At 41.6% G+C, this 10951-nt stretch overlaps 1 long non-coding RNA gene across 1 annotated transcript; it reads right to left on the reverse strand.

Annotated features, from left to right (window-relative positions):
- Positions 1–10204: 10204 nt before the first annotated feature.
- Positions 10205–10681, reverse strand: LOC125488388. Its single transcript, XR_007266303.1, has 2 exons — positions 10627–10681; positions 10205–10548 (listed from the first exon to the last, which is right to left on the reverse strand). It is a non-coding gene; the product is annotated as an uncharacterized LOC125488388 (long non-coding RNA).
- Between the last annotated feature and the right edge of the window lie 270 nt (positions 10682–10951).

Raw genomic sequence — 10951 nt, forward strand, 5'->3', positions numbered from 1 at the left:
CCTAACTTTTTTATTGTACAAAATTATAACATGGCTAATAAGTCAAATAGAGAAACCAATGCTGAATGAAGTTGGCTTGTTCAAAAGCTCACGTGCAGCGAATGTTGTCCGACAATAGCAAGTGTTACGTTCATATGTAATGCCTAGTCACTGATACACGAGACAACTTCTGTAACACTCTTTCCTAAGATTAATTGGTTCGTGGAACTTTGAGGGAACAACAGCTTCATTTATGTAGTGCCCTACGTCTCACAGCAACGTCGCAAAAGCTCCTTTTTAAAGAAAAGGTACAATGATTGTTACCTTGGATAGATAAATTTGAACCAATTTTGCAGAAACAGATTCCGCGGTAAAATGAGTTGAATGACCAGTTCATAAATTTTGCTCATGGTCGTCAGGTTACTACATTAGAACGCTAGAGGGACCGATCTTTCTTTTCATCTTAAATATTGAACTGGCAAGCTCATCCTTTTCCAAAAAAAAGCTTTCTTTTTTATCGAATTAGTGATGTGGCTGCTTTACCAGCACGATCCAAACCAGTGCATAACTTACGAAGAACAGCTATTCGCAATTGTAGATTACCACAAAGTGCTACAAGTAACCGTTTATTCGACTCTTCTACGCTTCGAATGGCAAAGTTTTCAGCAGCGATGAGGAAATCTCAAGAGGAGGATTGCTATTTCGAACCTGAGAAGAGGAATTCCTTCTCCAATCTCCATGGTTTCTGAGCCTAATTAGCAGTTCTGGTTTTTAAACGACATATAACTCCACTTAAAATACAGTTTATCTATAACTTCGCAGTTTCAATTCTGCTCAGCGTTTGGAATGATTGTTCCAACTTTCTAGTCGGTTTTATTACATAATAAAAAGAAAAATATAGGAAGAATATCAAAATGGGCATATAATTAGAAGCTGTTTCATAGGTGGCGTCAATGGGACAGTAAAAGAGGTTGAATATATAATAAAAGTATGTGGCGGACCGTGAAAACAGCTGCTATTGCAATGGACCCGGGATTGTACCGATGTAACTGCTATGGGGTAGAGTTAGCTGCAAATCTCCACAGAAGCGATATTCAGTGTAGCACGCTAACTGTGAATGGATTCTTAGCATTAGATTATCCCCTCGTAATAAGTTTTCATATGAATGCAGGCGGCAGCACATTAGACCACCAGAAGGTAAAGTTTACATACATATTTGTGCTCGTTATTACATTTATACCGAATTTGAGGCAGTGGTAGTCTTAGAGATTGTTCACAAGGCAATTCTTTAAAAAGAAACAGTACATTAATGGCAGTGAATAGGTTTTCGAAATCTAAATTGAGACCACTCTGAGTGAGCAATGTGCTTTAAATATAACGGAAATAACGCTCTAATTAGAAGCCACTGCACGTTATCAGAACCTTAAACTGCTAAGAAACTGAGATGCAAAGACAATGGATACAAAACAGACATTCTTTCTCAGGATTACCACCGAGTAACAAAGTAGTACAACATGTTCTTATTTCTTTTCATAAATTGGTTCTGGGTTTTATTTTCCTTCGGGAAATAAGTATTTTGTGCGTTAATAGAATTCACAATCAGCTCTTCGGTAAGCTTTCAGCAATGAGACTTAGAGTGCTAGCATCGAATGTCAATGCCAATTATAAGCCTAAGCAATTCACCTTAAATTTGGTATGTGTGTGTGTGTGTTTCGGCGGGTTAGGGGATGTGGTTAAAGAGAAGTTGTGACGCATTTGTAAGATGGCACGGTGCCTTGTCTTTTATCTGTTCTCCTTGGGCAACGTTAAGTAAATTCGTAAATTAACAAACTATTTCTATTTCCATAATTGTATTTTGTCGATATTTCTGAGTTATCATTATCCATATTTTCGGCTGTAAGTATCATCGCTGATATTTTGTATTTTGTAAACGTGTACTTAGCTGTATAACAAAACAAATATATTGTTCAAAACAAATCATTTTGAACTTGAGTTGTTTTCACTTTGTTTTGCTTTATATATCAAAGCAGTTGGTATCAACAGGATGTAATACCCAATATGAACACTTGATGGCGTCTGAGGCACATAGACCGGCTTGTGGTTCAATTCTGTTCAACCTACCTGTCCCACTTAGTCGCCTATCCATAAAGATTTCGATTTTAAAGTATATCCAGGTAGAATCATCCTGCAAACACATCATCGGGATTTAGTTTGATGTTTAAACATCCAATATGTTTTAAGAATTAGAAAAAAAACTTGCAAAGTCTTCGAACAAATTTATTTTAGTTTATTTGAAGTAGAATAACAAGGAAAATTGCAACGTTTTAAACTGTGTTCACGATATTGGAGAGTAGAAAATCAACAATAAAGTATAATACGATGCTGAACAACTTCTGATTACAATGAACAAAATGCTGACCTCTGGTGCGTTCATGCTTTAGCATTCGGGAAAGTTACTGCAAATCTAATTTAAAAAAAACAAATAAATACCTGTGGTTCCCATCGCGAGAGGAGAAACGAACGAAGTGATCGCATCTATTATTTTCCTATAGGGAACCTCATATATTCTTTGACTGATCTAGCTGTTACGTGATAGAACCTTCTTTTGTTAAACGCAACTTCTAAAAGTACATATAATTCACCTGAATTGAAATGAAATGTTACCAGTTCTAAGGGCACACGCTGTTAATTTCTGATGAAAAGACGTGCCGCGATTAATTTAAGCATGTGTAACACGCAGCTTAGTCTGTAACTGTACCTCTGGACTTTCCATACTTAATGTAGGCTCATCCCTATCCATGTTTTACCAGTCACGGGAAGTTATTGTCTTCACATATTAAGTGTTGAAATGTTTGTCAGGATCACGACACGGCTATTTCCACGTCCCGTAGACATGCCATATATCTGAATTAATGTGAAACGGTTGCTATGCTCAGAGATATCCAAACAGCTTCGCCTTCGACGCGTGCGGTGTTACATACCCCAGCGTTTCTCTGACATATTACATGTTTCAGTCACACTTGCAATAGCTACTGTTCTAATACACCGGGAGAGAAAGGCTCTCAATTTAAAAGTTAATTCAAACTCCACAGATGGGCAAATTTGCGCGTTGTTACGTTCTTTCATTGCATCCGAAATTCTGGTACATAATTTTGCATCAAGTTTTGCAATCCTTAACATAATCTCGAAATATTTTACGCGAGTGGTAAACTTTTAAACGCGTCCTTCGAAGGGACAAGAAAGGCTAATGTGTAGTTTTCTTGCGCCCAACAAACACTTCATTGACTTTGAACACCATTCACAAGCAAAGGTCTGCGCGTACTTTGCTTAATATTTCATCTGAGTAAAGGTCTTCGATAACTTCCGAAACCATTGTTAGAAGTTTCAACAAACAATTTGACTCTGTGAATCAATAGCCTAACAACTAAGTACAGAAAACTCAAAACATCTGTCTGCTCCACAAGGTCACTTGGGCACTGGCCCCAGCTTGTCCTTTCTCCCTTCCAGAATTAAGCATATTTTGCAAAATAGAATAAACTTATCGTGCGGACTTTCTCAATCACATTGCATTGTTTCTCAGAATCTCTGTGTCAGATCCTGCACTGACACATTCATAAATTTGATGCTGTGAATAGACGTGTAGCGCCTTCTCATTCATTGCTTTCATAGAAGCTCTAATGGCAATTCAGCGAAATCACTCCGTGTTCTAAAAAAAACTGGCTGATATCTCTGTATTGCCTCTATCCTACATACTGTCGCTAAGCAAACTGGATATATTTTCCACTTCCTGCATCTAAAGCTAATTGGAAGGGTACAGTTATTCCTTCTAGAGATTCGGCTGAAATTGTCAACTAGGCTTTTTTTTTAACACATTTTCTTTTATGCACGTATTATACTAGGCATTGAAAATACTTTAGCTGGTGTTTTCTGGGATGGGGTTTTGATCCAGCAATTCCGTTTTATTTATTTTATGGGCACATATAAACCAGAAACATTTTTCCTCACGTTAGTGACTTATTTGTTCCCGATATTGTTGCAAATTTCGGTGTCTGGTAAATTTCACTTCTGACAGTTCTGTCTTAGTAAAAGTGCATTAGAGATGACATCTCTGACTTTCCAACTCCAGAATCCATTCTGAGCAAGTCCACTTTCAGTGGCTTACTTTGGCGAAGATGAATTGAAATGTTCCTTGTTTTCCACTACCTGTTTTCTTGATTCAATTTATATCAGTTAATTTTTAGAAGAATACTCACTGTCCTGCACTTTGCTAGTAAGTAGAATGGGTTGAATGCCATGCAGTTAATACACAGTTTGATTTAATTATTCCCCTTTTTTGGTGCAGGATGGTGATGCGTGTGTTGTAGAACAAAGGGAATGTGAAAATGAAAGGCAGAGGCTGGGGGTGTGTGTGTGTGTGTGTGTGTGTGTGTGGGGAGGGGTGTGGAGATGGGGAGCTGACGCTGAAGAATCAGCTGGTAAAGGTAAACCTCCAGTCTGTCAGTGCCACTCCTCTCACACCGGCCTGGATGACTCTTCCATTAGCTCAAACTGCTTTTCCAACAGCATCCAGCCCTCATTCCTTGTAAGTACAACCATCCTATTATTAGCATGCCAATGTTATTTACAGCGCTGTGTCGATGTGTGTCTGGTGCCATCGTGCTCACACCAGCACCAAAGAGGAATCGGTACAACTTTTATTTCACTTCTGGAGTCTTGCACTTTATATAAACGCAATCCCTTCTAAGCATGTTTGATGTATTGGTGACATTCGTATTTAAGGGGAAATCTAATACTGCGCTATAGTGCTTTTGCTCCCTTCATGTTTATTTTGCAATAAGCTTGGGATGCGGGGAGGTCAGATGCCAACAGTTGTGTTTCAATTGTACATTATTTCAGCATTTTGGTTTTGTCTTGCTGAATAACGTGTCACCTCAACCTCATTACCCCGGCTGGTCACTTGTGTATACTGGGCCTGCTGTCAAGGTATAAAAAGTCAAACGATGATCGATAAATAGGAGCCCACTGTTTACATTATTAACTTCAGCGCTCACTCTCTACGAAAAACCTGTCCAATGCATTGAGGCCGAATAAATATATGAAGCGCTTATAGGTAAGTCTCTTAGACTTGAATGTATGTTGCATCTTCAGGTTTAAGTTATATTTTCATTCCACTTTTTTTTAAAAAAGAATCACCAACAACTGCCTTTACAACTTTCACTTGCACCTTTCCTCTTTTCCTAACATTGCATGTCCAATTCTCCTGGTGAGAACTTTGCACCTTTACGCATTCAGTCGCGCCAACCCACCTCTGATTGTGGGGGCTCTTAAAAAAAAGGTTGAATAGATGTGATGGGCTGGGAGGTCAGATGTTAATGTACTAGTCGTGTGAGGAGGGAGGGCGAACCATATCGATTACACATTATCGGTGACAGCAGCTTGCGCTTGGCATGGTTTGATAAAAGTTGGCCGTTTTATATGTGAAAACCACAATAAACCGGCAGTTCTTTCCAGAGTAGAAAGATTGGATTTCTCTCGATTGTGCAAAGGGAATAATAATACAGTCGGCGATGTGTTCAGAATTTGTCTTACCTTTCCGCAAGATTGTGCCAAGGACGATTCTATGTACCTGACTAAAAACCGAAGGTTACATCCAAGTTCCAGTGTCAGTCTGTTAGCGGCCGTCAGTTTGCAAAAGGACGTGGTTGTCATTTTGACAAAGTTTGAACGTCGATGCAGCAGCAGTTCATTCTAAAGCGCGTCGGCTCGAAACTGCACACGCACCGCTAATAACTCACTCACATGCACAGACACAGGCACTCGTGAATCCAAATAAGCGCAGCAACACTCCCGTACTTGCAAACACATATTCGGGGTGACATGTCGGGGCCACATGGCTGCCCCTGGGTTTAATGCATCTGACAAAGAGGTGGCCGGCTCAAGAGAAATGTCGCGCGGTAAAAAAAAAGTTCCTCCAAAGACACCCAAGACTCCTCAAACTGCCTTCAGCACGAACTGAGCAACAGTGTGTCGGAGCTGCTCGGGATTGGTGCATGAATTGTATGTAATTAAGGAAACTTCACTTTAGCCAACTAAATCCCACTTTGGAGAAGGGGCAGGGTGGAAATACTGACCTTTGGCCCAATCAATAGTCCATCAATAATAACCCGATAGTGAGGATTTCTTTTTTTGTTGTTTAGAACATTTTGCCGCGCTGGCTCTGACATTTTATTCCTGAACCGACAGGGTGGTGTTAGCGGTTGTCCCACCCTATGGGATTCGGGGGATGCTACAAATCAACCATTGCCGCGGACGCGATTTGATTTTAGTCCTCTTCTCAGATAACAAGAAAGGTAATCGCTGCTTTACTTAAATAACAACAACAAAATAAGGTGTGACATTAAACTAAAGCTCGACTGAAAGAGAAATACAGAAACAGTGGCATACTGGAACACTCACGCCCAATTAAATCCCTCTTTGTTTCACCTTCAGTCTCCTGAACAGGGTTAGCCGATGGACCTGAACCGAGGTGACACGAGCTCTATTGGCTTGAATGCCTGGAGTTGAACTAAATACAATGTATTTTGAACAAAGCTCCATGGTACGAGCTCAAACCTTTTGTTTACACATTCCTTCCTGGCAACAAGCTGAACCAGTAAGAAAGGTGATTCGTCTGACCCACAGTAAGCAACGCCAGGAACTCCTTGCATCCCTCATAACCTCGCCTTGCACATTTAACCAGACCGGTAGAATCGCTGCACATGTAGTCCGTTATTCCCTTCTCCTGGCGTCCCAGTGTAATTCTCCGTCAATGTTTTAGACTCAAGAAGTTCCATGGAGTGGGAATTCGTGTAATTGGTGCCGATACGTAAAGTGACGAGCAGAAAGGATGCATATTTCTAGATTATTCATGAGGCTTCCAGTGTGATAGTAAATGTAGTCACATTCTTATATTAAGTTGGATAAGCTTTTCCCCCTCTTTGAACTCGCGTCCAGTTTGTCAAATTGGATAACGTCCTAGTAGAGTGTTTTGAGAGTAATAGATCCGATAACGTGCAGTTAAGTGACATGCGACATGTACAGTATGCCCAGGTCGGCGTCAACTTAATGGATGAGTCAGTACTGAAATTATATAAATATATACTTTGGAATTAAGGTTAGACTTGTCTCGCGGACTACTTTGGAGCCCTAGTTATATTTCATCACATGTCGAGTGCAGGAGCTAAATAAATATTAATACAACTAAAGATAAGGGAAAATCAGAACACTTCTGAAAATTAAAACGATTATTTTGTCATTAATTGGAGGTTTAAAATTTCAGTGACATTCCCAAAACGTATAAAAATATTGCTCTATAAGATTTATATAAGGTCGAGAAAACAAAACATTCTTAGAAAATAAAAGCCTTTCACAGTAATTGGTGATAATACTGATGCAGTTATGAGCCCGGATCACATCAGTCTGCACGCGTCTTGGCCGGGTTAAGATTGCAATCAAATATCCACATGTTTAAGAGTTATCTTTGATATGGGTAAATTGCTGAGCGATTCACGCAGTGTTACAGTTTTATCAGCCTGATATCAATACGGGTTAATATGTTATCTAAAACAACCTGGGTATAAAGATGTTAAGATGCATTGTGTGTACAAGCATAGTGCCATTCTTAAACTGGGACTAAGGGGATTATTGATCCGTGCACTAGTTTTGTGACCGTTACCTGTGTGACCTGTTATGCGTTGCCTGGCTTCCCTTTCTGTTCAAATCTGCCTTTTGTTAAAAATAAACTACTTCAGTACATCCAACAGCAGATGACGGAGGTTTTACTATTCGGCAGGGGTTTGACAAAGAGCTAAGAGTTTAACTGTATGAATAGCAATTGCCAAGGCAGGGGGTAGCCAGGGTCATTTTGTTCCGTTTCAAATGGCAAATCGCATTTATGTCAGGCCTTATCTTCTGAAATCAGCGCAATGTTACTCGCAGCGCGATTTCAAGATTGGTCGCGTGTGTGTGTGTTAGATGGAGGAGAGGGATGCTGGATGTGTATATAACCTGTGCACCCTTACGGTCTCAGATCTAACACATTGCTACTTCGTTGTCAGTTTCGTTCACTACCATTGTTTGCGGTTCACCTACCTTGGTAGCTGCTGACAACAACAGGGTTAACTTTAGTCACATAACCAGAAAGAACGCTGAAGTTTCAGTGTCTAAAACCAGTTTTAGCTGTGGTATATGACGCTGGCCTTCAATGCAGCAATAGGAATTGAATACGAATACCTGAGAGTGTGTGTGTCGCACTAAATTGACAAGCAGGAGTGTCTGGCACTCGTGGGGTGTTCCTCTTTAAATTAAATTCATTTTTGTTTCAGTGGGAAGGTGAGAATTGGACCAATAGAAAATCTCCGAATGGTGGCAGATAGAGGGTTAATGTGTAACTCTACCAGTTTTCCGAGTTGCTCAGTATCAGTAAATATGTTCGACACCAGATGATCGGCGTAGTATTGCTCAGTGGAAGCTCTCGCAGGCGCGATCCGCGATGCCAATCACAGCTCCGGCTTAAACGCCGGCTCTTCAATAAGTTCAAGCAATTCTCCGTGTTCTGGCCCCCGCCGGGGAGATGGACCCACTCTCTCCCGTCTCCGGGGCGTTTATCACTAACGGTCAATAGCCGTAGGAAAGCACTAAATTTGCCCCCTCTAGGCCGGCGCGTTTATAACGCGGTTCTGGTTTTGTTTTGAAAGAGCTAATTGCCTTCAGAGTTCAGGTACACGGATCGGGAGATGGTCAGAGATTGTAAATTGAAAGCGATTCAGGAGGTGGCACACACACACACACACACACACACGCATAGAGAGAGAGGGAGAGAGGCCCTGAATGCGAAACGGAGTGGACAGGGCAAGTTGGAGTTCTCTTTCAGTTTTGATGCTTTCCATTAGTTCGCGGTGGTGAAGTTCAGTAATCTCGCTGGCCAGGCGTCTGTGTGTGTGTGTGTGTGTGTGTGTATTAGTATCTGGCTGTGTTGTGTGTGTGTATGTTTAGCCTGAGTGCCGATATCTTCCCCTCTCGCCTCAATCCCTGATCTCGCCCTCTGTGTTTGTGTGTGTTCTCTCTGTGTGTGTATGTATCTCCCTCTTCCTCTCTCTCTCTCTTGCGCTGGTCCTGGGAGCAGTAGACATCAAGCCTGGTTGCGAGGGGGGAGCCGTAACATCAGTGCCCTGGCCATTCACTTTCTGATGTTGCACGACGGGAAATGCTTTGAATACTTGCGACATGGCCGCTGGAATTGATCGCCAAGATTGACAGCACTAACCATCGCCTTCACTTGTTTCACAGAGAATAGCAAGATTTTTTTTTCGGCAATCCATCGGCAACTTCTGCCAGCGTTCCGGCGGCTCCCCCTCCCCACCCCCAGCACCCTCTTCTCCATGGCCCGGGGAAGCTCCAGCTGACTTTAAGCGCTTCGTTACAGCTCTTTTGTTTTTTTTTTCAATATATAGACATTGTTTTAAAATTGTAAAAAAAAAATTAGACACGTTTGACGACACGGGATAGCAAGGAGCTGCTTCTCGCTAGACTGGCTACTGAGGTAACTGGGCAAACCCCCTTGTGTTTTTGTTTCTCTCTCTCTCTGTGTGTGTGTGTGTGTGTGTGTGTGTTGCTTGTTGTGTCTAGCGCCCTTTGCTCGTGTACATTTCTACGGGTTTCTACTTAACGCTGTGGCTGGAAGCTGTTTTCTCTTCTCTCTCTGTTGCGATCTGGCTAGGGTCAGTTTATTCGGAAAGGACAGCGCGCCCAGGGCATGTTCTGTCCACACACACACACACACACCAACACAGCACCCCCTCCCCTCTCCATTTTGTCATTTATAATGTAAAGAAGCCACGCGAGCTCCAGCAGATTGGAGTCTGTTTTATACACAGGCACACATGCACGAAAGTCTTTCAGCCCCCACCCCTTCAAGCCCCAAGCTTCGCTCCCCCTCCTCACCTCCACATCTCCCCCCTCCAATAACCATTCCTTCCGTCCGCGATCCCACTCTCTACTGCCAAGCCGCACGCTTCAAAAGGCGATCATCCCCTCACGCGGGGAATCAGAGTTTTGTCCTGCATTCTGGGGTAGGAGGAAACGAGGGACAAATCCCTAATCATTTCCCAAACACAAGTGAAAAATACGGGGTGGGGGGGGGGCGGTAACTGTTTCATTTTCAAAAATGACCACGTGCGATATCGTCTTGAATAAATCACATAAAGTTTATGTTGAACTGGCCATCGGTGCTGTCTTTAAACATATTAGCAACAGTTCCCTGGTCTGTATGGGCGGCAATTTCGACTCTCTCCACACAGCGGTACTAGATGTTAAGCAGCGTCTGCCTAAAGGCTCGGATTGCAGAATTTTAAAGTTGCAATCTGGACTTTAAAACGTTGTCTGTTGTTCGTATGAAAGCACTTCAACACAAACACACATACTGCAGAAAGTTTATAACGTCGCCGCTATGGGGTTTTACCCACTCCCGCCTTCGACTGAGATAATCTCATTTTTAGTTACTTCTGTCCGGGGAGGGTCATGCAAATTGATCTGAGAAGAATGCAAAAGCACGTAAATTAAAATAATTCAGGCATGCAGTGACCGACCCATAAGGAGACAATACCTAACCTTTCTATATAGTCCGCTTTCCTTGGCGCGACCGTTCACTTCTGTCAACTAAAAGGGCCAAACGTGAGTCATAAAATTTACTTTCAATCAACGCTGTTTTATAGATATATATATAGTCGATAAAATGCAGGACACCATGAGCTTATTTTTCTCTCAAACAGTGTGGACAGCGATAACAATCACTATATTGTTTAGAAAGTTTTACACGTTTAAACACACTTTGTTGATTTTTATTTAAAAATCAGAATATTTAATTTGTTTCGATTTTGTTTGACTTGTAACATATCTTTGATTACTTTAGCCATTGTACAGCATGCGATGGCAT

Source organism: Rhincodon typus, unplaced genomic scaffold (genome assembly GCF_021869965.1).
Source record: "Rhincodon typus isolate 14 unplaced genomic scaffold, sRhiTyp1.1 hic_rhity00000645, whole genome shotgun sequence".
Classification (NCBI taxonomy): domain Eukaryota; kingdom Metazoa; phylum Chordata; class Chondrichthyes; order Orectolobiformes; family Rhincodontidae; genus Rhincodon; species Rhincodon typus.